This window comes from Ambystoma mexicanum, chromosome 6p, assembly GCF_040938575.1.
Source record: "Ambystoma mexicanum isolate Mex_15411 chromosome 6p, UKY_AmexF1_1, whole genome shotgun sequence".
Taxonomy (NCBI): Eukaryota; Metazoa; Chordata; class Amphibia; order Caudata; family Ambystomatidae; genus Ambystoma; species Ambystoma mexicanum.
This window is the reverse complement of record NC_090935.1, coordinates 1366105500-1366133445: the sequence shown is the minus strand read 5'-3', so window position 1 is coordinate 1366133445 and position 27946 is coordinate 1366105500. Positions and strand designations below refer to the sequence as shown.

At 45.9% G+C, this 27946-nt stretch overlaps 1 protein-coding gene across 17 annotated transcripts in view; it reads right to left on the bottom strand.

The window, feature by feature from the left end:
- Positions 1-27946, bottom strand: part of MPDZ (multiple PDZ domain crumbs cell polarity complex component) — a 1735289-nt gene that overhangs the window by 738719 nt on the left and 968624 nt on the right. The gene's annotated exons all lie outside the window — the stretch shown is intronic.

Here is a 27946-nt window from a genome sequence, read left to right as displayed (position 1 = left end):
GCCCAGGACATCTAGGCACTAGTTACAGTAGCTCTTAGTATAAAATCAATGAAAACAAAGTATACATAAGCAAGAGTGATAAGTAGCTTGGAGGGAATTGGCCCCTACCCTTTGTCGAGGATCGCAATTTTGCTCCAAGACATAGGTGCTTCTTGTTAGGTAAGAATTGGTTCAGTCGCACTGTGTGAGATTACACAACACTTATCTGCTTGGTATTAGGTAACCTACCTTTTGGTATAGGTCTGTACTACACAAGTTAGTAGTGTGACTGAGCAGTCAGGCCTATCTCAAGAGGGGAAAATGTGAGCTGTAGAGCTGTACAAATGAAATCCGTAAATACAGGTAACCAACTAATCAAGGCTCCAGTTATAAATAGTTATTTCTGTAATTAACATTTTGTAAATAAGCATTCTTTAAAAAGGCAATCTGTTGTAACAATGTAAACATACTTTAAAATTACTTTTCAGAATTATCATTTCTGTGTTAATTCCATTCAACCTTAGAGACCACCAGCCCTTTTGCTGTACTTTAGGACATTTTAATTTTAACCCTGGAGTGAGGGAGCACTTTTTTCTCACTCTCTCATGTGTTTTGACCTGATTTGGATTATGTGTTTCATTTGTTTTTGGAGTATGACAAACTCCATAGGCATCTACCTTTTTGTATGGTAATACACAGCACCTTCAGTGCATTGTTACAGAGAAATCCTTTAGATTTCTCATATGGTTTAAATACATTTTCTTGTGTGAACTACTGTTCCCAAGAATAGTAAAGTGAAATTTACTTTAATTACGTTTTCTCTTTGTGGGTCCAGCACACACCATCTTATGTGGAGTGCTGGGGGTTACTTAGAAGCCCCTTATCCTACCTACTCATGTAAACATTTTTATGTTACCCTCACTACTTTAAATGGCTGGTGGCAGTGGTTTAATTTTCCTGCCATTGTGCTTTTCTACCACAGGCAAAATCCTATGCTGCAGTATAGCACCCATTGGTGACCATTTTGTCAAAATGGCCCAATCTTTTTTCACCATTTTCTGTTTGTGAGGTCTTGCTTGGGTTTTACTCTGCGCGCCAAGCCAGGTTTGAGCCCTTTGTTCATTTTGCCTTTGGCAGGCTTCAGTACTGAAACTTGCCTCTGGCTCCAGTGTGTCTGAAAGGGCAGGAAGGGAGGGAGGTTCCCAAAACTCCCCTGTCCTTTGTCTTTAGGAATGCCTGAATGCACCCAGTGCTGATTGTCTGGCTGGCTAACCACCCTGCTGTTTGAGTGACAGCCTAGGCTGTGCATGAATGGGAGAAACCTGCTAAAAAGACAAGGGTTTTGGAACTAGAGGCAGAGTCGTCCACTGGGAAGAACACCTGATGAAGAAACCATGAACAAAGCTTGCTGCATCCTCCTGGGCCTTTTATTTGGTGGTAAAGCCCTGCTGCTGTGCTGAAACTCCTTTTTCTGATCAGGAAGAGAAGCTCCGGAAGGCACGACTTCTTCCCTTGGGTTAGTGGGACCAACTAACCCAAGGGACCATCTTCCCCGACTGGCTGTACTTCTTTGCTGCTGCAGGAACCGAGTACTAGGGGTTGAGAAATCCGTAGTCGAGTGCAACGTCTGCAATCTGGCCAGAAGCTCCAGAAGTCTCCTAAGGACCCTCCAGAAGCAGGATGACCAGAGCGTGAGTCCCCTCACCAGAGTGCATAACTCAAGGAGTGAAGGAAGCCCAACTGGTAACTTAGATCCGCGGTGGTGCTATTTACGGTGCGCTGAAATTGCGAAGTACCGCTGAAACCCGAAAAGAGCCTGTAGCTGGCGCCGACCTGCAAATTGCTGCTGCAGGAATCCTTCAGACGTTGTCCTTCTTGTACCCACGACTGAGGCTCAGGAACCCAGGATCTGCATCGCTGCAACCAGACAGAAGCCAGCTGGACCACTCTTCTTATAACCAGAGGTACTGTTCAGACTTGAGGTACTTACCTCAGTGCCTTTAGCTTTGCTCTTCTCAGTTGAGACTTGCAGTGGCTAATTTGTTAGAGTTACAACTCTACTTTCCACAAGTGTAACAGCTTGTGACCCTACAGTGATTTTCTACAAAAACTCTCAAACTTTGTGCAATGCTTTTTATCTATGAAGTGCCTCAGCTCCATAGACTGTGCTCCAATTGACTTTGTCTATCCTGAAACCCCTCTAGTCCATTGACTGATATTTTCTGTCCCTTAGAGGTGATAACTTGGTTTTAAACTATTATTGCTTGGAAAGGTTTCGTCTAGACTTCATTTGAAGATTTAAGTATACTCCCATGCCCTGAGAACCTGTTTTACCTTTTTCCTTCCTTTAACCTATCCTTTCTGCAAATCTCAGAATCTGCAAAGTGTACTAGTAATATATAAATGCCATTACTGTCCTTCTGAATGAAGTCACCACCGGGTGTAGGAAGTGTGTAAAAAGCATCTCTAAAAGTATCTACTAGCTTTGTGCTGATTCTAGAAAAGTAGTTTAAAGCATATTTGATTGTTACATATATTGCCCCTTTTAAAGAATGCTTATTTAATCAACTCTAAAAGGTAAGCCAATGCAATTACCAACTGAGAAAAGCACGGCTAAAAGGCAATAAGGTAAGTACCCCAAGCTTAAACAGTACCTCTGGTTTGAAGAAGAGTGGTCCAGCTGGATTCTGTCTTGCTACAGCGGTGCAGACCCTTGTTCCTGAGCCTCAGTCGTGGGGACAAGAGGGAGGACTCCTGCGGCGGTACTTGGGAGGTCGTCAGCAGCTAAAGGCAGCTACAGGCTCTTTTCGGTTCAGCGGCACTTCGCATTGGGCTTCCGAAGCAATGGAGAGGAACAGCAAGTCGGGGATGGTGGTCGAGTGTAGTTCGTCTCAGGGTTAGTTGGTCCCACTAACCCAAGGGAAGAAGTTGTTCCGTCCGGAGCTTCTCTGTTGAGGTGAAAAAGGAGTTCAGCACAGCAGTAGGGCTTCACCAGGCTATTCAAAGGTCCAGGAGGGTGCAGCAAGCTTCGTTCATGGGTTCTTCGTCAGGTGTTTCTCCCAGTGGTCGACTCTGCCTGTAGTCCCAAAACCCTAGCCTTTTAAGCAGGTTTCTTCCATTCAGGCACAGTCTAGGCTGTCAATCACACAGCAGGGTGGCTGTCCTGAAAGGACAGCCAGCCAATCAGGACTAGTTGCATTCAGGCATTCCTAGAGACAAAAGGAAGGGGAGTTTCGGGACCCTCCCTCACATCCTGTCCTTCCAGACACACCAGAGCCAGGGGCGGGCTTCATGGCTGAGCCCGCCAAAGGCAAGACAAAGGGCTCACATCTGTCTCAATGCACAGAATAAAACCCAAGCAAGACCTCTAAAACAGAAAATGGTGAAAAAAGAAGACTGGGCAATTTTGATGACATGGTCAGCCATGGGTGCTCTACTGCAGCTGAGGGTTCAGCCAGCGACAGAAAAGAACAATGGTAGGAAAATTAAACCACTGCCACCAGCCATTTAAAGTAGTGAGGGTAACATCAAAATGTTCCATGAAAATGTAAGATAAGGGGCTAACAGGTATTCCCCCAGCACTCCACGTAAGATGGTGTGTGCTGGACCTACAAAGAGAAAAGGTAAGTAAAGTCAATTTCACTTTACTATTCCTGGGAACCGTAGATCACACAAGAAAAGGTATTTAAACCTTGTGAGGAATCTAAAGGCGTTTGTTTGTGACACTGCACTGATGGTGCTGTGTGGCATCGTACAAAAAGTAGATGCGTATGGAGTTTGTCAGACTACAAAAACAGTGGAACCACAATCCAAATCAGGTCAAAACAAATGAGAGTGAGAAAGTCGTCTCACTCATTCCAGGGTTATAATTTAAAAAATCCTAAAGTGCAGCAAACGAGCTAAGGGTCTCTAAGGTTAAAGGGAATTAGCAAAGAAAATAGAATTCTGCCTAACATTCACCCCAAATCATAACACCTGCACGCATTTCATTTTGCTCTACCATCCTCCTGAGGACATGCCCACCTTTAATGATTGACAACATACAGATCATGGGTCCGTTGAACAAGCCTAATTGCTCAATGGTCCAACTGGGTCACATAAAACGATGTTGTGGAGACATCAGGGATAGGGGAGCTTTATCATTAGAATCTAAATTGAACATCCATTTCTGTGTTCACAACAAGGATGCCACCCTTTCCAAAGGTAAGATACTGTATTGGGTTGATTCTGTAACCTAGATATTGTCCTAACTAACATTGTGTATGCGCAGACCATATATTTGTGGAATTTACCTTTCAGTCCCCAGGCAAAATAGAGTAAAAAGTTAATCCCACAAAGAGAATCCTCAGCAAATAAAAACAGACCTTTCCAAATGTATGGAGGCGGTTTCAAAAGCCTCTAAGGATTCTCACCCCCCCAACCCCCGAGATATTGTGGTTGCTTCTTATTTGACAATCTTGACAGACCAATAGGATCAACTAGCTCCCTTGAGATGGAAGACCATTAGGGACGGTCTTTGGCATAAAAGTTGGTTCACACACAACCTTGGGGTCCTCAAAAAAGCAAAACAACCGACAGAAAGGTCATGGCTAAAATCTAAAACAGAGGATAATAAATTACAGTGCAAGGGCCTTGCAAAAACCTACAAATAGCCGCACACAAAGCAAACGAAAACTTCTTTAACACCCAAATAAGTGGCATATGTAATTCAAAGAAAAGTTTTGAAATGATGAGATTTCTTGAGAAGCCCAAAGCACAGGTTCAGCCATTCATCCCTACCACGACAGACTGTTTCAGTGCTCAACAAGGTTTTGCAAAGTAAATAAAGCTCAGAGAAAAAAGTAAGTAGGATGGACTCTCCAACTCGATTGTGTATACCGACGAGATGGCAGGGGCAGGAGCAAAACTCTTACTGTATTGTATTGTGGGATATTTTGACCCACTCATATGTGCCTTACCACATCACTTGCTGTATTGGTGCAAGAAACAGCAAAATGGCTGTGCTAACTCCAGGGCGGGCCAGGATCTCAAAATTGTGTTTTTACAACCACCAAAATAATGGCTGCATCACCCTGCCACATACATTTTAGGCAGGGAGGAAGAGAGTACACACCACAGGAGTGTGCCAGTGTGCTCTGCAAGATTTTTCTACAAATTAAGTGAGAGGCAGCGTTGCCTTGAAATCTCAAAATTCCCATTTAAAAATAATACCTTTTTCAATCTTAAAAGTGCTGCTTGGCGCTAAATTCATCAAGTTCTCATGAAACTACTGTGATTGAAAAAGCCCTGCCATGTCCAGGATCATTCATTATGTCTCAGAGGAACCGGGCCTCATTTGAATGACAGCTCCAGTCAAAAGCAACTTTGAAAAATCAACCAAAGACTCTGCTTTCACTTGCACGGAAAAGCACATATATTTTTCTACAATGTATCAAACATCTGCTGTCTTCAAAGAACTTCTAACTATCTGCTCCTGGTTAGAGCCATGTATCATTGTGCTGATAAAACTCATGCTTCCAGGAAAATGACCTTCGTTGCAAAGGCAGTGTTTGCAAAGGCAGATGGGGCTGCCAAGTCGAATTTAAGAAGAAAGAAATGTTATTAGTTGTTAAAACATGTGGTAAAAGGTGCCTTTGCTGATTGAAGAAAAAATTGCCTATTTAAAAGTAAGTTGTTGGGTGAAGGCCTGCTTACTTAGCAATGTAAAGGATTTGTTGCTGGTAAAAGTGCACCTATGAGCTGTTTTGATTCCACAGATTTTGTTTAAGTTAAGATTTAAAATGAGAGAATGAAGGCTAAAACTCATAGGCTAAGTTGGCAAGCTATATAAAAACCTGCTCTTCAAGTTACAGCCCTGTAACTTCCTTCAGGAAGAGAGGCACACCATAAACTCCTGGCACAGGAAAGCACTAATTGCCAGCTTGAAAGACTTTGAATGGACCAGGACAAAGGGATTTCACATGCTCATCAGACATTCGTCTTTGCTCCAGGGTAGGACAACAGCAGTCCTGGGACTCTCCCCTATCAAGTGTGAAGGGCAATAAAACCTTCAATTAAGAGAGAGGCCCCCATCCTGCTTGAAAGAAACTGCCAGTTGGTGTTAGCTGGGAAGAAAAAAAGACGGACAATGACTCCCATTTGTCTTAAGACTATGGTAGAAAGAACTTTAAAAATAATTATATCTTAGCTGTCAAAATTGGTAAAAATGTGGAATTTTCCCAGCGTAAAAGTGGAATTGTGGGCTGTATTTCAAAACTTGGTAGAATGTCGTGACACTCTATGGACAGAAATGGTGATATATGTTGTATTACCAGAAAAGCATCCATGTTGCACATGTCAAATTTGGTACATACATCCCTGGGGACAATTTGCATCTGTGTATAAAATTGGGAAATCATCAGCCAAATCTTTAATGTGTAAAATTATCAAAATGTGTCAGGAAGGCAAAGCAATGTCACACAGACTGGAGGTTTGGACTAATCTGTGCTGCACCAAGTATTTAACCTGTGTATCAGATTTACTAAGAGGTGGCAACTGCATTGATATCCGTTTTTGGGCAAAATAGGATTTGCAGTAAAGGAAATGTGGGAGTTTCTAGATACAGTAAAAGTCACCTCATAAACATGACATCACTTTTCTGATATCCAAGCAATTGTGAGCAAGGCGGAGACTATGCCCTTGCCCAATCCTATTGTTAGGGGCGTGGGTAGTGAATCCTGTCCCTGTGATATACTGTAATGATGTCATCTGGCAATATAAATAAGGGCCCCTGACTAGCAGTCGGGACACACTGATTCCTGATTCCTACGCCGGCGTCATGTTCCTGTCTGTTCCTGTTTTCATCTTGCATCTATCCATCTAAACTCCAGATCCCAACCACAAGGCCAAGCAATTGCTGATCCTGCTTCAGCTAGGCCTCAATTCTAAAATAATCCCCATAAACCAAGGGAAGCGCTGTGGTGTTTTGGGGAAGCATCCTGAATTGACCTGGTTTGCTGCCACTCACTGCTATCCTGATGCCCTATAGTATCCAGTAACCGCAACTGCCAGTTCAGAAGAACTATTCTTTGGTATCCATTCCCTGCCCAGCTGAGTTTGTCCAGCTGTCTTGCGTTAGACCAGACCCGTGTGACGACCAGAACCTCTGACTGTCCAAAATCCAAACTAAAAGTGGACTGCGGGTATCAATAGGAACCATAGAAACATAGTAAACCTTGCCTTGCTTTGTGCCATCCCAAACCCTAAGTCATCCAATCATTATCCTGATAACTGTAGTATTATCACAATCATTCTTGAAACCCTGCTTTGATTCCTTGTGCTAGCGCCAATATCTTTAATAATTTTGTCTTGTGAAATCTCAAACCCTTAATCCTCCCTCGGGTAATCGGACTGGGTCTGCCAGGGCAGAGGCAGAGGTGCTGGGGTTGATTCCGCGGATCAACTCTAGAGCTTACTGTGTCTCAAGCTGGTAGCCTAGCCTGAATGCCCTAGCGTAAAGTAAAACTGTCTTTGTAAAAAATTGATTTATGTGCCTTTTTCGTGCCTTAATTTTCCGAAAACACACCTCACTAGATCCTGCATAACTCACTCAATTTAACAGCTAGAGACCTCATTATACTTTCATATGGTACTACGATCCATAGCTATCCCCCAACGCATCCAGACGTACTATATTTCACCCGTTTTAATTAAAAAACGGTTGGTTCATTTTAGGCGGGAATGAGCAGTTTTGCAAAATTTTACACGTGTTATTTTTACTATCAATTGTTTTAAACCTTCCATTCAATTTCCAAATTGTATGCTTTTGCTCGATCTATTGCTTATGATTGCTTGTAACTTTCCAGTGTTGCTCCCGTAGAGAATTGTACTTATTTAAGGATTGTTTGCACACATTCATTGTTTTATTCAGCCATTTCCGAGTGTCACTTTAACCTTGCAAGGGTTCAAATCAGTTTTTCTCTCTTGTTTGGGAGGCAAGGTTGGGTTCGAATTCTGTTTCTTATTCCTCATTCCTGATTACCTGCTGCTTCCTTATATATATTTAGAATTGATTATTTGTGGGTTGAGGAATATTGCAGGGGAAATGCTAACTTGAGGGCTATCTTTCCCAAAATTCAAAAGTGTCTCTTTTCCCTGGTGCTTCGTCGTTGTGTTAATAGAAGGTTAAACTACGTGTATTGCTTACATTCATATTGTTTTTATCACCCCATTGATGATTGTTGCCCCATATATTAAAAATTGTGTTATTTTCTTGAATTTATAAATAAATAAATAAATATTACCTTTACCTACCAGCCAGGTTCCTGGTCCATTGTGACCCGGGATATTTGAAAAGGGGGTGTGATATGAGTGGTGTATCTCTCAAATATTGAACCTATATATAACAAAATAAGCATTTCAGTTGTGCGCTGCATACTAGGCTCAGACCAGAGTGTATCGCCTGATTGAAATCCTTAACAAATTTGGGGGCTCATGCCGCGATTTTGAGTTTGATTACCACCCGCGACAGTCTAGCACAGCAGGCTAACCTGCAGGGTAGTGATACTTTGCGTGGTTGGTATACTGTGCTACAATGTACAAGCGCCACCCAAACAAATACTCTAAGACCGGGCCACTCTGTAAATGTAAAAATAAATCAACCCCGAAATAATTAAGAAAGAACATCTCCAAAATGGCTGTTCCAGTAGAAATCATTATGGCTAGGGTACACCTCCTGCACAAGATTTTTGTCAGAGGTGAGTGGCCAGAACAGGATGAACATGTCTAGCTACAGGAAATCACGCAACAGGTCACTGCCATGAACCTGAATACATGGCAAGACAATGGCCCATTAAACCAAGCTCTCAGCGAATTGTACATGGCCCCAAAAGTTAAAGAAGAGCAAAGCAAAATTGCCAGAATTGCGGCCTACCTATGCCTCCACATAGTAATGATACGGGAAAAGCACACTGAAAACAAAGTTCTGGCACAGAATCAAATTGAATCATTAGAGAAAATCCAGACCTATTTAAATTCTGCAGAACAAAAATTAAGGGGTAGCCAACAATTGGTGGTAAAATCTAGGGATTATGGCACAGGATTAAAAGAGGATCTGGCTCTCCTACAGCAAGAGAAGACCGAGCAAGACACCAAATTATCGGTACTAAAAGAAGAGTGTCTGCAAGATAGTCAACACAAGCTGGCGCAACAATTACATTTTATCAGAGCCTGTGCAGAGCAGGTAGTCATTCTACAAGGCCAGATTATACATTGAATGAGGAAAATAATAAATTGTGAAAGACCTCCAGTCTCAAGAGGAATTTGATGAGGAGCGCCATAAATTCCATACTATAAAAAAACAAAGATGACCTGGCGGAGAAGAGGGGCACCCTAAATCAAGAGACAGACGCCCTAGGCCAGGAAATAAGCGAGTTACAAACGGAGTTAGAGGAAAGTAAGTTGGCCCTCCAGGAGTTAAAGGAACTAAGAACTGAGAATGGGAAGCTAATGGAGCATGCCAGCCGGGTAGAAGGTGCTCTGAAAGAGAACACCCAAGCCAAAGAGACACAAACCCAGGAAATGAATCACTTGCAACAGAGAATGTCCCAGTACTCCCAAAACATGCAGGAAGCACAGACGGACAATGAGGCCCTCTGGGAAAAGATTGTCTCCAAAAACAAGTAGCAGGGCAAGATCGAATCATTGAGACTAGTAAGGCCTTGATAGATGAACAAAAGTCCCAGATTTTTGCTTATCACCAGGAAATAGGGGCAGAAAAAGAAAAGGTAGAAAGATTAGAGAAAGAGGGTGCTAGACTAAATTCTAACTGAAGGGACAGGGCATCCCCTGATCATAGCATGAGGACCTCTGTACTCAGGGACTCAAACCCATTCAACACCATGAACACTGCCAACTTCATGTGTACTGGCTCACATGAGCCGGGAGCCCTGGGGCTGGCAGAATTCCATAGGTTTGGTAAGATGGGACTGACAGATCAGCGCCCCCCAGAAATGGATGGACGGGCGTCCCCGCACAGATACCCAAATATTAGGGCTGATATCTCCGACCAGGAAGACTCCTATGAGGGGAGGGTCAGGGAATTAGATCCACTAAAATACCAACTTCCAAGGGACCAGTTTGTAAAATTTGGTGGGGAACCTAAGGAAATAAAGCCCAAAAAGAGCATACTAAAGACCTTTAACCAGTTAGGGCAGTGGGGGGGATACTCTACCAACCCTGGGAGCAGGGGAGAGTCAGAAGACTCTTCTGAGCATCACAGGAGTAGGGAAACTAGGCCCCCACATTCTGCAAGCCCTTCTCAAGCTCGCAGAATCAGGGAGTGCCTAGAGGACCAAGAAGCCACCCCCAGTACCAGCGTTTCTGAGTCTGAGGACGAGTGGACTCGGGTGACTAAAACAAAGAAGGCAAACAAACTTAAGAAAGCTATGAAAAAAAATCCCATTAGGCAGATCAAGGTCTTTAGAAGTGTGATAACTCCAGATCACAAAAATGCCAAATATTCTGTCTGGGAACACCTAGAATTATATGAAAAAATTTCATATGAAGGACAGGCAGAATTGCATACAGTATGTGAAATGGACATTCTCCCCTGAATACTCCAGTTTCTTTGCAGGACTGGAGGACCAGAACCACTCCAGATGGTCCACCTAGAGGGTGGCCATCTTAAAACATTTCTCTATTCACAGAAACCCCCAAGAGGCCCGCAAGGCGGCCTACAATCTCAGGCCCCACAAGAATTTGTGCAGGAGCTCAAACGCGCCTTTGCACAGACCACAATGAGGGTGCGCACAGATAGTCGGGACTTCATCACCACCTTCTTTCATGCCATCCCAAAATATATAATGACCCAGCTAGTGAGGGACTTTCATGAGAAAAGATCACTGGACTGGGTCATAGAACAGGAAACCCGCATTTATGAGGTACAAAAACCGGCAGATAACAAAAACCCCAAACCAGCCAACACCCCTGCTGCTGCTAAGGTGGCGGATGTGAAGGTTGCCCCCATTCTAGATCTGGAGATGGGGGGGGCCTAAAAATATACCTGTACCAAATCTATCCAATAAAAGACCGAGAAGGCCCTCAGGCCAATCCCAGACAGGTGGTAGTCAGGGAGGTAATCCCACAAATGGGACCCCTAACTCCCCCGATTACATTAATCCCTGATACAAAGGTACCAGACCCATCCTGGGGTATGTATGGATTCCCCCAGCCCAAGGGGCGGGGGATCCAACCAAGGAGGTACCGCCCCAGGAAACTTCCCTCCTAACTTTCCCCAGGAGGGCAGGAATCTCCCAAATGCAGGGTTCAGTTTCTTTCCCCGGTAACCACAACACCCCAACCTTCAGGACAACCCTCCATTCTTTCGCCGCTTTCAGGAGCCCAGACAACCCAATCCGAGTGAGGGGAGGCCAAGGGTGGAGGGTTACCAAAATTCTCCATACCCAGGGTGCTATTTACCCTTCCTGTGACTCACCTAGGGTTGACCAGAGATCCCTGTACCAGCCGGAACGGGTGACTCAACTAGAACGCCAGGTCGAGAACCTGTCCCAGGATCTGGGTTGCATGTTGAGGGCTCAACAGAGCCCTCAGATGAACATGGCGGCTCAGAACCCCACCAACCAAGGGTCTGGTACTCCAGAACAATGACGGGGGAACACCCCAACAACTCACCGGTTCCAGAGGAGGAGGCACAGGGGCAAGGGAGGTGTAAAGCCCTAGAGGAAGCTTCCTTCCTAACCTATGAAGAGCTCCTGGACACCCAGGAACCGGAACCAAAATATCCTGCCCCCAAAAACCTGCCACCCAAGGAACAGCGGTGGGTAGGAGAAATAAAGAACCCAAAAAGACCCATTTTGAAGAGGAGGTTAGTGACCTCCAATTTGAAGGAGAGGAATCCTCAGAGTATTCTGGGGAAACAATCTTCTCCTTCAGGGACGGTGGAACTCCTCCCTAAGAAGAAATGGGTCCCAGGAGATCAGAATGAAGACTGGGTGAATGTGGGGACTGAGTTAGAACCGCTCCCATTGCACCCCAGAATGATAATCAAGGAAACCAAATTGCCCGAACCAAGTTTGGGGACTGCCACCGAAAGGGGGGTGGCCAGAATCAGAGGAAGGGGAAGGGGAGCCCAAAACTCCCCACATATCCCAATATCAAATTCTCCTTTCAGATCCCCAAACACCAACACCAAATCATGACCAAACCACCCCTGTATCAGAGTCAAAAATAAGGAAATTGTCCACCAAACTTGCCCAGAATGCCCATTACCATTGCCCATTGGAGGAGAAGGGTAGATTTTATGCCCCAGTCCAATTGCAAGGGCAATGTACATTTTTGGCACTGGTGGACACTGGATCTCAAGCCACTCTTCTGTCGAAGAGGGCCTTTGATCAGCTGAATTCAGGAAGGGGGGGAGAGATACCAGATCCCTCTCACCCCTTTTCCTGGACAACTTCAGAACTTCGATGGGAATGAAATTCTTGTCGAGAGGACTGCGGATTTGGAAATAAAAATTTGGCGACATAAGGTGAAACACCCTGTCATAGTCGTAACTCCGGAGAGCATACCAAGTCTACTAGGGAATGACATCGTGAAAAGGTTGACCCCCTTGATAGACTGTGTGAACAAGGTCCTCTGGACCCAGACTAACAGGCCTTTAAAATTAAAACAGAGTGTCAACCATGTTAGTTTAAATAGCACATGCCACATGGTTGAACAAAAACCTGATCATATTGAGTTTCATTTCCAGAATAACCAAGTACCTGACGTAACAGTAATTGCTGTAGGACAACACACTGGTGATGGGAACTCCTCTCCATTTCTGAAAATCAACCTCCCAGTTTCAAGTGGCATTCCACGCTGGAAGGAAATACTCTGAAATTATATACTGATTCACAATCTGAAAATCCCAATTCCAGAGTCAAAAAAGATGAGAAACCAGCTCAAAGTTTAGCTGATATTCAGAAATTTAGAGAACAGTTATTCATCCCTATTCAGTTAAATGAGGGGAAGGAATCCATTCTCGCCCGAGTGTGCGTGAACAACGGTAAGAGGTTCATCAGCGAAGCCATGTTCCGAAAACTCCCAAAAGATCCAGCAATTCCCATATTTAAAACTGATAAATGGGAAATGGACCGGGAAACTTCCAATTCCAAACATCTCCTGCCTAGCAGGTGCATGCTCAAAATTTCTATAGACAACAAAAGCATAGTACCTAATTGTTGGGTCGTGCGAGATGTCCCTGCTGCATTCTATTTAGGCGGTGACATACTCAATCGTTTTGCCATTAATTTGGGCCTGATAAATTAAAAAGTCTGGTCCTGATTAGAGGGTAATCCCATGGACTTTGATGATTCAGAAAAAGCATTTCCGTCAGCCCAACTGTTGCCGTATGCAGTTGAAGTTCAAATTGGAGAGGAGGTCACCATCCCATGACGGACACGACTATTCCCACTTGAACTCAAAATCCTGACGCATATGTTCACCTCAACGCCCATCTCAAACAGCAAGGGTTGGTGTGAAACCCAACACCATTAGTCAATGTATTACAAAACACCATTCCAATATTGATGGATAACAGCATCCTTGGGAGTATCACTCTGAGCGCAGGCATCATTATTGGAATGGCGGTTGATGACCGACATTTTTCCATAGATTTAGGTAATTAACTGATGGGACCAATCCCCAATGACTCTTTTGACAGTGATAATGACAATGACATAACACCAGACAGGATCTTCACCCGGCATGGGGGAAATGTCCTGGTGTACTCTTCCCGTCCTTACAGTGAGGAAGAGGTGACCTGTGACATCAGGAGGGATGAGGTGATCTTCCAAGTCCACAGGGACTGCCTCCCCTACCTGAAACCTTCTGTCCAGGTCAATACTTTAACCGGGGACTTCTCTGCCTAGCTGGAGGAGGCCACTGAAATAGCCAGACCAGAAGTCTTTCCAGGCTACAGGCAACTGGTTGAAGAGAGAGTCAACCTAGCTGATGCATGTGAGACTCCAGAGCAAAAGCAAAAGTTGAAACAAGTTTTCTTAGATTTTCAAGACCTCTTTGCGGTGGACAAATATGACTGTGGTCACATCAAAATCCATACAACAATTCCCACGGACCCTGGTATGACTCCAGTGTTTGTGAAGCAATACCGGTTTCCTCTCGCATCCATGGAGTCCCTGATGGAAATAATCAAAAACCTTGAGTCCCGTGGGATAATTTGTCCAGTCCATAGAACCTTTAATAATCTGCTGCTGGGGATTTTAAAACCCAACGGCCAGTGGAGACTCTGCACTGACCTAAGGGAGCTGAACAAATGGGTCCACATGTCCCGATGGCCTCTCCCCTTCATGACCAGGGGCTGGCCCACATCCAGGGGTCAAAGGTATACAATGCCATTGACCTGACCAACGGCAGTGTACTGGACCGTACCTGTCAGTAGGGAGGACCAATACAAGCTGGCCTTTACCTTAGGGGGGCAGCAGTACACATGGACCCGGACTCCCTTCGGCTACATCAACTCCGGCAACAAATTTAACATCTTCTTACACAAGGCCATGCCTGACTTGGGTGAAAGGGGTAACCTGGCCTATGTAGATGATGTCCTGATCAAAAGCTCAACTGTGGAGGAACACATAGTGGAAATCCGTTACGTTCTTACCCAGTTGCGGGTTGCCGGAGCAAAACTATCTTTCCAGAAGGCACAGTGGTGCATGACCCATGTCAATTTCCTGTGACATGAGATAACTCCTGAGGGTCTCTGTCCCCAGGAAAAGAAAGTGGAAGCACTCCTGAAACTAAAAGGCCCCACAACTCTGCCTGAGCTAAGGAGCCTCCTTGGACTGACTAATTACAGTAGAAAGATCATGGAGGATTACGTAGAGATCTCAAGACCCCCGATCCACTTGTTGAAGGGGGGAGGAGTCAAGTGGGAGTGGGGTCCAGAACCAGCCGAGGCAGTAAAGTAACTCAAAAGAAGCCTCTCACAAGTGCCTTGTCTAGCTTACCCTGTCAAAAACAAGGAGTTCTTCTTGGAGACAAGGTTCTCGAATACATGCTTGACAGCAGTATTATATCAAAAGCAAGGTCAATAAAGTAATCTCCTATGCAAGCAAGACTTCATCCTCTGTGGAGGAAAAATTCAACGATTGTGAGAAGGCACTCCTGGCAACAGTGTGGGCATTGAAAAATGACTGCACGTTCATCCAGGGGGAACACATCATAGTGGAGACACCACACCAGCCTTTGCAATATCGCCAAAGTGACAGAATCCGGGCCAGAAATGTGAGTAATTCCAGAATTACTTCCTGGATTCTGTCAATGCAAGGCTTTTCTGTGGAGGTCAGATATGGCCAAAACAAGAAGAGTCCCCTTGTGCAAGGTCTGGGTCAGAGAAAACTGTCTCGAGGACGAGAGTCTTAAAACCCAGGACAACATGGAGGCGTACCTGAACTCCCCGCACAAAGTCTACGAAGAAGACAAGTGCGAGGGAATGCCCACAGTCTATGTGGATGGGTGCTCCTACCATGTTGACAACAACGGGGAAAAAGAACTGGTGGCTGGCGTTGGGAATGCTTGGGTGAATGATGCCCCGGAACCTTCGGGTAGGTACAAAATCGGTCCCCGTAGTAGTCAGGTGACAGAGCTGATGCAGTTCATCAAGCATTCCTCACTGCCGTCCAACACCAACTCCTCTAACTTGTCATAATCACTGATACAGATTATGTCCGGAACGGGTTCGTGGAGCACCTGGTTAATTGGAAAACCAGAGGCATGCTATGTGCTAATAACAAACTGCTTAAACATGGCAAGCTAGTACAAAATACTGATTATCTGGTCACCTCTAGCGGGATGACCATCTATTGGAAAAAGATCAAGGGTCATTCCAGGATAGAGGGACCAGACAAAACTAGAAATGACCTAGCTGATCATTTGGCCAAAACCAGAGCCATCCAAGGGGATCTCCTTGAGATTGAGTCCCTGTTGGGGGAAATCCAGGTCACTGCTATCACTAGGTCCCAGACAAATCACGGTTCAAAAAGGGGATCCAATCATTGGTAAGTTTTATCAACACATTGAGGACCCAGAGAACTTTCCCCTGACTGATACTGATTGCATTGGGAAAGAGGACCCCAGGGTGTTGATGAAATGTCCCAACTTTTTTTTCCGAATCCAAGACGGTTTGTTGGTAAGAAGATCAATATCTGGCTGTGACCAGTGGGTGGTCCCTACCTCATTCCGAAGCCTGATGCTAAATCACACCCCTGATGCGGCCACAGCCGGTCATCAGGGGTTCATACTACATTACAAATCTTGAGAGAGGTTGCACATTGGCCACACATGGGGCAGGCCCTCGACCAATACCTGAAGGGGTGTCTTATGTGTGCACAATTTCAGCCAACATCACTCACACACCGAGCTCCCCTCCAAAAGAGGGGGATCTGCCCTGGTCAGATTTACAAGTAGATTTCATCGGGGCCGTGATTTGCTCCTCTAGGGGGAACAAGTACATGTTAACCGTAACATGCTTGTTTACTAAATGGGTGGAATGTCTCCCGGCCCCAAATTGCAAGACAGAAACAGCAGCTGCACTGATGATCAATCACATCTTCTCACGTTTTGCCCTACCCCAAAGGATTGAGCCAGACCGAGGTAGTCACTTAACCAGCGAAGTGATGACAAAGATGTGGGAGATACTTGGGGTAAAAAGGAAACTACACATTGCATACCGCTGTCATCTAGTGGTGGAGTTCAGAGGTACAATAAAACCATTGTGAGCATACTAAAAAGATTTGTGGCAGATTTTGGGTCAAGTTGGGACATCCGATTACCGCTTGTCCTGATGGCCATCAGATCTACACCTTCTTCAGCAACTAAGATGTCTCCATTTGAGCTGATGACTGGACAAAGGATGGTGTCACCCCAGCATCTGCTCTATAGAACACAAGAGCAGACACCGATCAATGCCTCCACAACTCATGAGTATGTTGAGAACCTTAGAAAACACCTTCAACATGCTTTTGCGTATGCTCAGCGGAATCTAGAAAGATCTGCAGAGGGTATGAAGACTCAGTATGATCTATTAACCACCAAAAAGGAATACCAAGTCGGAGACAGGGTCTACTTATACAATTTCCAAAGGAACCAGACCGAAGAGCGAACATTTTTGCCTAGCTGGCAGGGACCTTTTGAAATTGTAGACACAATCTCACCTGTCGCCTACAGAATCCACATCCCCAAAGGTGACTTGACAGAAGAGAAGTGGGACTACATCAATCGGCTAAAGAGTAAAGAGTTGCCACCCCAGGCACACTTTGCAACAAATAGAGGAGTCCATAGAAAACCCAGTGGGAGATACATCTGAAGCATAGGAATATTTCAATTGTCACTGAATGCATGCGTATCCCACTGCTGTCATCCCGATTGGAGGACAGTTAGTGGGAAATTGTCGTAACTGGCTTGTGTTCTCTTGTATAGATTCATACTGGTTGCATCGTCCTTACCAAGGAGGATCACCTCTGGGACCCGGAAGGAGAAACCCAAGGAAATCTGGGGTGTCGCTCCGCACCAGAAAAGAAAACCTTAGAGGAGGCTGTGGGTATCGTTCCACATTTCAACCAGAGGCAGCGAGGGGTGCGTGTTGCATCGTTCACTGATGGAAGAAGGACTCATACCCGACTGAACCTGCTTCAAATCCCACTTGCCCGACTCCACCACGACTGGAAGTCTAGACGAAGTCAGGGGGGGGGGATCTGTGGGATATATTGACCCACTCAGTTGTGCCTTACCACATCACTTGCTGAATTGGTGCAAGAAACAGCAAAATGGCTGCGCAAACTCCTGTGCGTGCCAGAATATCAAAATTGCATTTTTACAACCACCAAAATAATGGCTGCATCACCCTGCCACACACATTTCAGCCGGGGAGGAACAGAGTACACATCGCTGGAGTGTGCCAGTGTGCTCTGCAATATTTTTCTACAAATTAAGTGAAAGAGGTGTTAAGGTGGGAGTCGCGGGAAAGTTACGTACCTGAATACCTGGTTGATCTCGACGGGGCAGCCAGACTGACGAGAAGAATTGGTGACACAAAAAACCAGCCTCTCCTCCACCCAGAATGGGTACTGGGTAAAAGATGGACCGATTCCCAACGCCACAAGCTGCTCTCTGCTGGTTTCTGTGACGTCGGGACTGTGCAAGCACAGGCAGGAGAGGTTGAAGGAACAAGTCCTTGAAGTGGCGAAGCTCCAGAGTCCAAAGAAGTCAGAGGTGAACTCCCGGAGAATGACACTGGATGCTGTGATGCTTGAGAGTCCAAAGAAGACAGAGGCGAACTCCCGGAGAATGACCCTAGATGCTGTGATACTTGAGAGTCCAAAGAAGAAGGAGCCGTACTCCAGAAGCTGACACTGGAAGCTGTGGAGCTTGAGAGTCCAAAGAAGAAGGAGCAGTACTCCAGAAACTGACACTGGATGCTGTGGTGCTTGAGAGTCCTAAGATGGCGGAAGCAAGCACCAGGAAAGGCAGTGGCAGGATTGCCACAGGGCACAGGCTGGCGCAAGGGAGGAGAGAAGAGGCAAGGGCAGGCAAGGAGCACTCGTCAGGCAAGGAGAGGAAACCCGGGAAAAGAAGGGGAAACCAAACAGGGACCAGGCTGGGAGAGGAGAACTACTAGGCAGGGAGCTCCAACGAAGCCATCCAATTTGTCTGTCTGGCATTTGCAAAACTACAGAGGTATGCTTCCAGTGTGTGATTCGTTCTCTCCGTGAGACCATTGGACTGTGGATGATAACCAGAGCTCACGGCTCTGCGAATACCAAGATGGCCACAAACTTTACTCCAGAAGGAAGAGAGGAACTGAGCACCACGGTCAGAAATGATCTTCTCAGGAAGGCCATGTAACCGATAGTCTTCATGAAAAAGGCCGTAGCCATCTGGACAGCAGTAGGTATCTTCTTGAAAGGAATGAAATGGGCATACTTTGTGAAACAGTCCACAACGACCATAATACAAGTGTACCCTTCAGAGGGAGGCAGGTCAACAATGAAGTCGGTAGCGATGGTGTGCCAAGGGTATGGCGGCAACTCAGTAGGTAAAAGTCACCCCAAAGGATGTTGTCTGGGAACCTTGGATTGAGCACAAACCGGACAGGCCTGCACATACTTTCGGACCTCACCAGCCCAGCCAGGCCACCAAAATTGTTGCAACAGCAGTTCTTGTGTTGCTCGAATCCCTCGGTGGCCTCCAATGGGGGAATCATGGACGCCGTGCAAAATGCCATCACGAATCTCCCCCTCGGGGATGTACAGTCTTCTCCGAAAGAATAGAAGGCCATGATTTTCGGATATTGAGGGCCGTTGGAGTAAAGCCGACCTCCAAGAATCAATCCGGGTAGCATCTGATATCGACTGCAAGAGTGGTGATAAAGTCGATAAAAAATGATGAGAAGAGATCAGTGGTTGAGTCCGACTGGAGTAGCCCTCTTCCTTCTCCATCTCCAAAGACCGAGACAAGGCATCAGCCCTTAGGTTGGAAGATCATCCGGGGATGTAAGTGATATGAAACACAAACGGAGAAAAGAAGAAGGCCCACCGGGCCTGTCGTGGTGTTCGACATTGCAAGGAGCGCAAGTACTGCAGATTGCGGTGATCAGTACGGACCTCAATAGAGAAGCGGGCTCCCAGCAGGTAATGTCTCCACTCCTCAAACGCGGTCTTGATAGCCAATAGTTCCTTCTCAATGACTGCATAGTTCCTCTCACTAGGGTTCAGCTTACGAGAGAAGTAGGCCACTGGATGTTCAACCAAAGTAGCAGGGTCCTTCTGCAAAAGTACAGCCCCAACAGCAAAGTCCGAAGTGTCCGCCTCGACGATGAATGGCAATTCGTCCTGTGGGTGACGTAGAATCGGAGCGGCCATAAAGGCCGACTTCAAGGTGTCAAAAGCTTGCGTGGCTTGAGAGTCCCACAGGAAAGCAATCTTGCTGCTAGTCAGTCTAGTGAGAGGTGCCGAGATCTGAGAGAAAGGAGGAATAAATTGCCTGTAAAAGTTGGCGATTCCCAAAAAGCGTTGCAAGGACCTTACATCATGAGGCTGTTTCCACTCTTGAATAGCCTGGACCTTCTTGGGATCCAGCTCGATACCAGCTGACTAATCACGAATCCTAGGAACTCTATCCTCGATTGATGAAAGGAACACTTCTCTGCCTTGGCAAACAGATGATTGAGGGATAGCCGATGGAGGACCTCTCGTACATGGCTTATGTGTTCCTCCCTCGATCTGGAGAAGACTAGTATATAGATCCAGACAGAGATTCCAATCAAGTCTCCGAAGATGTGATCCATGAGCCGTTGGAAAACCGCAGGGGCATTGCACAGACCAAAAGGCATCACCCTGTATTCAAAGTGCCCAAATGGTGTCTTGAATGCGGTCTTCCATTCGTCTCCACTCTTGATGCGAACCAGATGATAGGCCCCTCTTAAATCAAGCTTAGTAAAAATCAGAGCCCAGTGCAGGGTTTCTAGTATACTATGAATCAAAGGTAGTAAGTACCGGTCCTTAATGGTAATATCGTTCAATTGCCGGTAATCAACACAGGGTCTCAAAGTGCCTTCCTTCTTCTTTACAAAAAATAGGGGAAATCCTGCGGGTGACTTGGATGGTATGATGTAACCCTTACTCAAACAGTCTGATAAGTAATCCTGTAGAACTCGTTTCTCTTCCTGGGACAAAGCATACAGTCCACCGTGGGGAATCTCAACACCAGGTGACAGTTCTATGGCACAATCGAACGACCGATGAGGTGGCAGGGGTATGTTACCTGGTTCGGCAAAAACCTGTTCAAAGTCGGCATATTCTGGAGGAATCTGGAAAGTGGAACAAAGACTGGCCCCCTTGCCACGAAGTTCCAAGGCCGTCGAAGAAACCAGAGTCTGGACTGGCAGGCTGCATTTCTGGGTGCAAGATGTGGAAGTGAAGGTCAAGGTGTGAGTCCTCCAATTAATAACTGGATTGTGATGCTGGAGCCAAGGTAACCCCAAGACTAACTTGTAGGTGGGTGACCTGATAACATCCAGAGCAAGCTCTTCCACATGATCGGCGATCCAAAGATTTAGTCCTACAGTGTGCAGATGAACCGGTCCAGAAGATAAAGGAGTACCGTCGATAACCTCCACAGGAAGGGCAGAGTGTCTGCGTAGAAGGGGAATCTTAGTGGTGTTTGCGAATGTTTCATCGATGTAATTGCCAGACGCTCCACTATCCAACATCCCAAAAACCTCAAGTGTCCGATCGGGCAATTGGATCTGGACCTTCAAAGTTAGTAAGATAGCTGGTTGCATGGGAAGAAGAATTGAACAAGAAGTGGAAAGGTCTGAAAAAGGGGTGAGACCTGTCGTTGCCTCTCCTCCACACGACAGGTCCTCTAGTTTCCCAACTTCTTCTTCTGAGGTCGTAAAGGTCACGTTCCCAAGTAGTGCCCGGCTGCACCGCAGTAAAGACATAGGCGTAAAGTTCTTCTTCGCCTCCTTTCTTCGTCAGATAAACGCCCCTAGCGGGAAGGCTGTCCGTCTGGGACCGACTTTCTCCAACCGACGCTTCTCAGCCTTTCGTTCAGCTAATCTCTGGTCAATTCTAAGCACCTGATTGATTAAGAGTTGGAGGCTCTCAGGTTTGGGGATGTGGAGCAACTCGTCCTTGTATTCCTCCCTCAACCCCCGGCGAAACAGGGTCTTCTGCGTGATTTCAGGCCATTGTGAATCTGTAGCCAGCAGGCGGAAACGACTGATGTACGTTATTATGTCGGAACTGCCCTGCTTGATGTCCATCAACTGATTCTGCGCAGCGGCGGCCAGGTTGGGTGTCTGAAAGACCTCCAGGAATGCCTTCTCAAAAGCAGCAAAATCATTCAATGTGGGACTGTTAGTAGCCACAAAAGGTGTTGCCCAGGCTAGGGCATTCCCAGTTAAGTTTCCCAAAATGTATCCAATCTTGGCTTTATCGTTATTGAAATAGGTCGACCTGAAGAGAAAATGGATTCGGCAGTGATTGCAAAATTCCGCCACTCGACATGGGTCTCCATCAAACTTGATTGGGGCAGTATGAGCCAAAGAACACTCAGCCTGCGGAGCACTCCCTGCCCCCTGAGTTATCATTTGGCGTAAGACTTGGTTTTCTTGGTGTAAGGCAGTCATCTCCGCTCTGAGGGCTTGTAACTCATTCCGTAGGTCCTGTGTGTCTTCCATTTCCAAATCGGAAGGTAGGCGTCTCAATCTGTTAAGGTGGGAGTCGCGGGAAAGTTGCGTACCTGAATACCTGGTTGATCTCGATGGGGCAGCCAGACTGACGAGAAGAATTGGTGACACAAGAAACCAGCCTCTCCTCCACCCAGAATGGGTACTGGGTAAAAGATGGACCGATTCCCAATGCCACAAGCTGCTCTCTCCTGGTTTCTGTGACGTCGGGACTGTGCGAGCACAGGCAGGAGAGGTTGAAGGAACAAGTCCTTGAAGTGGCGAAGCTCCAGAGTCCAAAGAAGTCAGAGGTGAACTCCCGGAGAATGACACTGGATGCTGTGATGCTTGAGAGTCCAAAGAAGTCAGAGGCGAACTCCCGGAGAATGACACTAGATGCTGTGATACTTGAGAGTCCAAAGAAAAAGGAGCCGTACTCCAGAAGCTGACACTGGAAGCTGTGGAGCTTGAGAGTCCAAAGAAGAAGGAGCCGTACTCCAGAAGCTGACACTGGAAGCTGTGGAGCTTGAGAGTCCAAAGAAGAAGGAGCAGTAGTCCAGAAGCTGACACTGGATGCTGTGGTGCTTGAGAGTCCTAAAATGGCGGAAGCAAGCACCAGGAAAGGCACTGGCAGGATTGCCACAGGGCACAGGCTGGCGCAAGGGAGGAGAGAAGAGGCAAGGGCAGGCAAGGAGCACTGGTCAGGCAAGGAGAGGAAACCCGGGAAAAGAAGGGGAAACCAAACGGGGACCAGGCTGGGAGAGGAGAACTACTAGGCAGGGAGCTCCAACGAAACCCAAAGAAAACCAAGGGGAGAAAACTGGAGGCAGACTGGGGAGGAGAAGGGAAGGGAATCCCCAGGCTGAAGGAAAGGCTAGGCAGGCGCTGGAACACAAGGGAGAGCGAGTAGCACGATCCGGAACAGAACGCGTTGAGACGCGATCTGCTCCCGATCCTCACTCTCCCTTTATGGGCCGCCGGCGCCCGCGATGCCTGGAACGCAAGCCTGATTGTAGCCGGGCGCCGGCGGACCCAGAGCGAGGCTTGGACAGCAAGCCGCTCCAATCCCGGGCAACCGCTCCACGGCGCACGCGCGGAACCGTGACCGAGGTCTCCCGCGCATGCACCGAGGAGCTGCAGCCCAGGTCCCCGAAGCTCTCCCTCCGGTGCCTCCCCAAGCGCGAAAGCGCGAATAGAGGCGCCAGGGAGGAAGAGCGCGAGTGGCGAACCCCGGTCTCCCGGTAACCGTGACAAGAGGCAGCATTGCCTTGCTGGAAATCTCAAAATTCCCATTTAAAAATGACACCTTTTTGAACCTTAAAAGTGCTGCTTGGCGCTAAATTTATCAATTTCTCATGAAACTACTGTGATTGAAAAAGCCCTGCCATGTTCACGATCATTCATTATGGCTCAGAGGAACCGAGCCTCATTTGAATGACAGCTCCAGTCAAAAGCAACTTTGAAAAATCGACCAAAGACTCTGCTTTCACCCGCATAGAAAAGCACACGTATTGTTTCTACAATATATCAAACATCAACTGTCTTCAAAGAGCTTCTAACTATCTGTGCCTGGTTAGTGTCATGTAACATTGTGCTGATAAAACTCATGCTTCCAGGAAAATGACCTTGATTGCAAAGGCAGTGTTTGCAAAGGCAGATGGGGCTGCCAAGTCGAATTTAAAAAGAAAGAAATATTAGTTAACACATGTGGTAAAAGGTGCTTTTGCTGATTGAAGAAAAATTGGCATATTTAAAAGTCAATTGTTGGGTGAAGGCCTGCTTACTTAGTAATGTAAAGCATTTGTTGCTGGCAAAAGTATACCTATGAACTGTTTTGATTCCACAGATTTTGTTTAAGTTAAGATTTAAAATGAGAGAATGAAGGCTACAACTCATAGGCTAAGTTGGCAAGCTATATATATATATATATATATATATATATATATATATATATATATATATATATATATATATATATATATATATATATATAACATAATCTGCTCTTCAAGTTACAGCCCTGTAACTTCCTTCAGGGAGAGAGGCACATCATAAACTCCTGGCACAGGAAAACACTAATTGCCAGCTTGAAAGACTTTGAATGGACCAGGACAAAGGGATTTCACATGCTCATCAGACATGAGACACTAGGCTCCAGGCTAGGACAATAGCAGTCCTGGGACTCTCCCTTCTCAAGTGCAAAGGGCAATAAAACCTTCAATTAAGAGAGAGGCCCCCATCCTGCTTTAAAGAAACTGTCAGTTGATGTTAGCTGGGAAGAAAAAAATGACAGACAATGACTCCCATTTGTCTTAAGACTATGGTAGAAAGAACTTTAAAAAGACTTATATCTCAGCTGTCAAAATTGGTAAAAATGTGGAATTTTCCCAGTGTAAAAGTGGTATTGTGGACTGTGTTTGAAAACTTGGTAGAATGTCGTGACACGCTCTGGACAGAAATGGAGATATATGTTGTATTACCAGAAAAAAATCCATGTTGCACATTTCAAATTTGGTACATACATCCCTGGGGACAATTTGAATCTGTGTATAAAATTGGGGAATCATCGGCCAAATCTTTAATGTCTAAAATTACCAAAATGTGTCAGAAAGGCAAAGCAAGGTCACACAGACTGGAGGTTTGGACTAATCTGTGCTGTGCCAAGTATGTAACCTGTGTATCTGATTTACCAAGAGGTGGAAACTGCATATATGAACAAGTTACTTACCAACTGTAACGTTCTTTCGATTGGATGTTCCTCCTACGTATTCCTCATCTAAGATATATATCCTTACATTCAGTTTCGCCTCAGAAAATTGTTCCTCTCTCCAGCAGAGGGCGCTCCACTCGAGGCGACGACGTTGATGTCCCTCGGCAGCCTCCGTCGAGCACTGACGTGTAAACCACGTAAACTGTACTGTGGGGTAGGTTGGGAGGGTCGATGAGGAATACGTGAGAGGAACATCCAATCGAAAGAACGTTACAGTTGGTAAGTAACTTGTTCCTCGAATGGATTGTGTCCTCCCAACTATTCCTCATCTTAGATAGACTCCCAAAGCAGTTTTCTATTGGAGGCGGGAGTACACATATCTTTTTAGTCATGTACTGAATGTAGCACAGATTTGGCAAATAGACCTTCTTGAGAGGTAGTTGAATCCAAAGCATAATATTTTATGAAAGTATGCATGGATGACCATGTGGCTGCTGCACAAATATCTTGTACAGGAACACCACTTTTAAGTGCTGTTGAAGTTGCCATGCCCCTTGTTGAATGAGCTCTTAAACCCTCAGGGGGATCTTTACCAGCTAGCCTATAACACTCTGTTATGGCTAAGATCATCCATCTTGGTAATGTTTGTTTAGTTACAGGTAGTCCTAATTTACGACCAGTGTATCCCACAAACAGTTGGTCACTCTGACGTATTTTTGAAAATCTTGAGATATAAAAGCTAAGAGCCCTTCTAGGATCTAGCCTATGTAGTCTTCCTTACTTGTGTGAGGAGGAGGGTAGAAAGTAGGTAGAATTATTTTCTGTGAAAGGTGAAAGTCAAACTATTTTTGGCAGAAAAGAAGGCTTGACTCTAAGGACAACTTAATCTTTATGAAAGATGGTGTGAGGAGGACCACTAGAAAGTGCCTGCAACTCACTTACTCTGCGGGCTGATGTCAATGCAATTAGAAGTATAGTTTTCAGAGTAAAAAGCCTTAATGGGCAAGAATGTAAAGGCTCAAAGGGTGCACATGTCAGAAATTTCAGTACCAAATGTAATTCCCACACAGGAATTTGAAAAGGTATTGGTGAAAAAACATTGTTTAAACCTTTTAGAAATTGTATTATTAAAGGTATCTTAAAATAAGATTTTTCTTCTGACGAGCGCTTGAAGATAGATCTGACATTTCCCCTGAGAATTGGGACCATTGAGTCCTGAGTGCCCATTGAAGAGATCTCATTCTCAATCTGGCCTCTGGCACCAGAAAAATGCAGGATGCCATGAGACCGAGCAACCTGAGAAAGTCGAAGGCCGTTAGATACTGGGCATTCTGGAATTCTGTTACCATCTGCAGAATGTGGTGAGATCTCTCTTCGGGAGGCGAGGCTTTGCCCGAACAAGTATCCGAGGCTGCTCCTATAAACTGGAGCTTATGTGATGGTATCATGTTTGACTTTTTTAAATTCAGAGAAAACCCTAGTTTGTGAAGGAAGTGGCAAGTCTTGGATAGATGGTCCCGGGCTTGTTCTGGGGAACGTGCCCTGATCATCCAGTGGTCCAAATAGGGGTAGACATGAATCCCCCCTCTTCTGAGACTCGCTGCCACTACTGCCATCAACTTGGTGAAAACCCTTGGGGCGGAGGCTAATCCGAATGGCAGAATTCGAAACTGATAGTGAGAATTGCCATTCGCGAACCTCAGGTACTTTCTGTGCTTCAGAGGGATTGGCACATGAAAGCAAGCATTCTGAAGGTCCAATGATACCAACCAGACTTGAATTTCAAGAGCCTGAAGGATCTGAGAAAGAGTGACCATCTTGAACTTGTCCTTCCTGAGGAACTTGTTCAAGTTTCTCAAGTCCAAGATGGGTCTCAGTCCTCCGTCCTCCTTTGGAATGAGGAAATATGGGGAATACCAACCCTTGTTCCTCTCCGCTACAGGTACATGCTCTATTGCACCTTTCTGTATCAGGGTTAAAACTTCCTGCAACAGGAGCAGGTATGGATTTTGGTAGAGTTGTATTCCGGTGGGTGCTTCTGAGGTTTCTTTAGAAAGGGAAGGCAGTTACCTTGGGATACTGTTTTCAGCGCCCAGGGATCTGAAGTAATGCCCCACCATTCTTTCAGATGCTGTGAGATCCTGCCTCCCACTGGGGTCTTGTGAGTCAAAACCTCAGAGTGGTTTTGTGGCAGCTCCAGCAGCGGCTGTAGGGACAGATGCCGCTGCTGGGGCAGATCTAGCACCTCTTCCTTGCCCCCGAGGAAATTTCCTTTGCCCTCTTTGACTGGCATGTCCCCTTCGTCCCCCAAATGAGGAGAAAAAACAAAAGGGACGACCCCTGCAGGAAGATGAGCCTGTGTAGGGGCGTTGCTAAGGTTGTCTTATAGCGGCACTGAGTGACTTTGCCGCTGCCTTGGAGGTCTGCAGCTTCTCCAAACTTTCATCTGCTTTGCTGCCAAACAACCTCGAGCCGTCAAATGGCATATTACGAAGTCTAGATGGAACATCTGGTGCAAAACCTGACTTCCCTAGCCACGCAAATCTGCGTAGCACTGCGCTAGACGCCATGGACCTGCTGATACTGTCAGCTGTGTCCAAACCTGTTTGAAGGCATTCCCCCGAAGCCTCCTTGCCATCCTTTATTATGGACAGGAAACCATCACGTTCCTCTCCTTCCGGGATGTGTTGAGCTGCCGCTGACATGCAGTTCCACATACTATAAGTGAATCTCGCCAGAGTGCAAGATACATTTGTGGATTTTAGAGCCATGCTCCCCGATGTAAAAACCTTTTTCGACTATGCATCGATTGTCATCCCTATCAGGGGAAATTGTAGGGTATACAGCATTTTTTGTTGATGTGGCTGTCTGAACTACTAGGCTCTCAGGAGATGGATGCTTACTCAAGTACTCTGGATCAGAGTTACAAGGTCTGTATTTTGCCACATATTTTTTATTCACTGCTGGAATGGATTCAGGTTTTTCCCAAACAGCATTTACTCTCATTTGCAAGGTAATATGAAAGGGAA